The 3,951-nt window shown below is 52.7% G+C and overlaps 1 non-coding gene across 1 annotated transcript; it reads left to right on the top strand.

Annotated features, from left to right (window-relative positions):
- The first annotated feature begins 3,747 nt into the window (after window positions 1–3,747).
- Window positions 3,748–3,831, top strand: Trnar-ucu (transfer RNA arginine (anticodon UCU)). The gene has a single exon. It is a non-coding gene; the product is annotated as a tRNA-Arg (tRNA).
- Window positions 3,832–3,951: the final 120 nt, after the last annotated feature.

Raw genomic sequence — 3,951 nt, 5'->3', positions numbered from 1 at the left:
CATCACAAATTTTCACAGCGATTGACACACTCCCCTAAACCACACTGCACTTCCGAATGAACCCGACTGTCGCTTCCGGCCACACCTAAACACTGACCGCCCGTCACGTCACCTGCGGACTCGACCTGGCTGACGACTGCACTGCACTGCAGTCGGCGAGCGAGCTAGAGATGAGATACACGCACGAGACAAGCCACTAGAGGTCGCGCCCTGCTGTTTCTATCGAAACGAGACTGTTTTATTGTTGAGTGCCTTGGCCCCGTCTCTCTCACTCTCGATTCTTGCCGGGACTGTGGACCGCCCGTTGCTCACCTCTGGTCTCAGGCGGCCGCTGCTGCCAACGGCTGGTCCATCGACGAGCAGGGGCGCCGCCTGCTGAACTCCCTGGAAGGCCCTGCGGCCGACCTCGTCCATACCCTCCCGTCCGCGGACTTCGTCAACTTCGCCCGCCTGAGCGAGCGGCTGCGGGACCACTTTGACTCAGCCCGCGGCATGCACTTCCGACACCAGTGTAGAGATCTACGGTGTGGGAGTGTGGAGGGGATTCTCAGGAAGTAAGCAGGGAGTCACGAGGGCACAGCACGTCTAATTCAAGCAAGGGGCAGAGCACAAGTCTCGAGGGGCCGTAGCCAAGGGTTACAACAATAGTGAGCGAGGATCCGCGACAGTGGGAGCGGGAGCTGGGCGTGGCCAGGGAATCTGACCGCAACTGACCGTTTCTCTACAATATGCATCAAGTAGCAATGAGTGCAAGGCCACTGCTGTTTTCTGATGCAAAACTTGGGCGCGCAGTACATGACACACCTAAACATAAAATCATACGAAATAGAAACTGTAGAATGAAATACATAAGCCGAATAAATACGTTTAAATAGTTCATTTTATTTGTACCTTCAGAGCTCCCTCCGCTGATCCAGCTGTCGTCACGCCGGAACACGCCACGATGTGCACCCACCCGCTTTTTTCGAGCATTTGCCCAATCACAGCGAGGAATACCTTTTCTATGTGAAACCCTCCCGTTAGCATTACAATAAGCTCCTCGCCGTACAGGGTGGGTATAAGCCACTGTAATTTTTTAGCGAGTAGGTACAATTGCTGGTCTATACGGAGCACAGCTGTTTGGCCGGGATTGAGGTGTTGCGTGGTGCTTATGGCCAAGTCCACGCTGTGCCTTATCAGTCCCGGGGAGGTCGATTTCTCGTCCAGGAGTGGTAGCGTGGCGTTGATACCGGGGGTTGGTTGTCTCTCTGCAGCTAGAGCGTGGAAAGCACCCCATGAAAAATTGTCACAGTAGTCCGGGTCAATGATTGGGCGATAGACATGAGAAAGCCACGCGATGTCCCTCTTCCAGAAAGAAAGAAATGTACCTTAAAAAGAAGTAATCCATGTTACAGAAATGAGAGAGTCTCAAAGCGGGTTTGGTTCCACCTTTTCTAGTATAACAAAAGACTCTGAGATTGACGAGAAATCGACTGGTAGTAGAGGGGCACTGCGCTCTCGACGCTGTTCCACGCTCTCAAAAGTTGTGTGTAACTGTCGTACCAAACCGTCGTCATTTTCTTGTGGAATTTGAAACACAGAAATGCCAGTTCCGTGAAACTCAGGGCCACTTGGGGTACTTCAGGATTTAAAGTCTATATTGTCTACTGCTAAGACAGTCACAAGATTTTGTTTTAAGTTTCCGGGACACAAAACCTTTTTCTTCTTCTGCACGCTGCACTACTAGGCGGCAAAGCTGAGACGTGACCTCCATTATACGGTCGTACGACACGGAGATGCCCAGCCGATGCAACTCATCGATCATCGCTCTGTCCCGGCTGTATCCGTAGGCGTAGAGGGATAAGTAGAGAGGCAGTGGAGTCTCTCGATTCCTGTCCTGCCGTATAACTTTACCCTCGGGCATAGATTCATGAAAGTTTGTCAGTATTAACTGTGATATAGTCAATGAAGGTTTACTGGCAGCACACTTCCTCTGCAAGTTTGAGCCGTACAAAAGCATTGTGACAGCACTAAGCAGCGAAGGAGGTACACTCTTTTCTTCGCAGTTTTCTTCAAATTTTCAGAAATGCACTTTCTGAGTTTCTTGACAAACCTTACGAAGCCGATGGCGTTGTCGTCTTGGTCTTCCCATTCTAAACCCAGGAGAACGTTAGCCTTGCGATGGATTAACACCACATCTCTCCCAGCCTTCTGCTCTCTTCGTGTGACAATTTTCTCTCTTACTCAGGTCGAATGAATGGGGGCCAAATCGTCGACCTCTACTCCAAGAAGGTTAGCAAGCCGTGTACTATAGGAACGTACAAGGTCCGCAACAACGAACACAGTCTGCAGAGTCCTCCAGAAGCTTCATTGTTAGATATGAAATTAAATCGGCAAATGCCATGCTTTCACATAGCATCTCGTCCATGTCCTTTCTTGTCGTACAACTGACTCTCTGTGCACTGTTGTACAGCATTACGAGGCACCGACTGTGGTATTTTCCCTCCTGAGCAATCAGGTCCCCGTAGGTGACGATTTGAGACAATACCTGTGAATTTCCCCAAATTCTGGCACATTCCTTTATCCGTTTTTCCACGTTTCTAGTTTGGCAAAGATGGAGGTTGTTGAACTGCGTAGCGCACCGACCACACAAGAAGCAGCGGTCTGTCTTAGATTTCACACCATGTGATTTGGAGCGCGTGCGGGAGGTAGACAGGCCGGGGGTGGGCTCATGGGCGGGGTCGCGGGCGGCCTCCGCGAGGGCGGCTGCCTCCTCCCGGACCTTCTGCTCATCCTGCAGCTGTTTCAGGAGTGCAGTGACTTTTGGGGGCAGAAACATCCTCTCACATGCAGTGTGGTACAGCGCCTTACGCGCTATCAGGGTGGCCTGTGGAAACGCATGATTAATGCACAAATAAGGCCACGCAGTAGGTGGCCTTAATTCCCGGACATACCTGAATTCTATCTCCGTCGTCGAGGACGTCTACGCGGTGTCCTGATGGCAGCAAATATTTAGGGAAGTCCCGAAAGGCTTCTAGATGAGGGGCCAGGCTCGTGTACCCCTTATTCCTCTGACTTTGCACGACATTAAGTCCTGGGCACTTCTTTTTGCCCCTCGTTTCCTGACAGAAAATACATTTCTCCCAACAAAAATCCAACTCCTCGTCAAATGCACTTGGCGCAGCTCGCTTCATTGCGCTCGGGTATTCCCCCCGCGTATCAAGGCGCGTGGGCGTGTGTCACCACGACCGTTCACAATAGTAGTAAAGGTTACCCATTGTGACCGCCGCCATCTTGGTTACCCATTGTGACATGTTACCCATTGTGACATGGCCCCTCATGTCGGCCATGTTGGTTCCTCATTGTGACATGTTACCCATTGTAAAATCCGCCATTTTTCTTTATCGTTACCCATTGTAACATAGCCCTAACCTAGGGGCGCCTAACGCACCGCGAGGTCGCCGTCAAGGAGTCCGCCCGCCCGGGTGAGGTCGCCGTCGAGGAGGTCGCACCGCGCCCGCCCTATGGTTCCGCCCCTGCGACGGGTCACAACCCGCGAGGTGCCCGCCCCGCGCACCGGAGCCGCCGTGGCCGCGCACCGGTTAGAACGGGTGAGGTCGCCGTCGAGGAGTCCGTCCGGGGGCCTGGAGCCGCCCCTGCAACGGGTCTCAACATGCAGTCCGCGAGGTGGCCGCGCACCGGTTACAACGCGTCTCGGGTCAGCCCAGGGTGGAACATGTTTAAGCGCGAGAGTTACAAAGTCACAGTGTCAGGATGGCCGAGTGGTCTAAGGCGGTAGACTTCTCGTCTGCTTCCCCCAGGGGATCGTGGGTTCGAATCCCACTCCTGACATTGTTTTTTTATTAGCAGCATTGCCATGCGCGCCCAGGAGGCATGCTGCAACGCTCGTTAGAATTTTTTTGCGGTAAATCCTTCCCCCTTAGAGAGGCCTATGCAAAACCGTACTTTTTT

Source organism: Frankliniella occidentalis, unplaced genomic scaffold (assembly GCF_000697945.3).
Source record: "Frankliniella occidentalis isolate FOCC.00 unplaced genomic scaffold, Focc_3.1 Scaffold2, whole genome shotgun sequence".
NCBI classification, from domain to species: domain Eukaryota; kingdom Metazoa; phylum Arthropoda; class Insecta; order Thysanoptera; family Thripidae; genus Frankliniella; species Frankliniella occidentalis.
The sequence above is the reverse complement of the archived record's forward strand: the minus strand, read 5'-3'. Positions and strand labels throughout refer to the sequence as shown.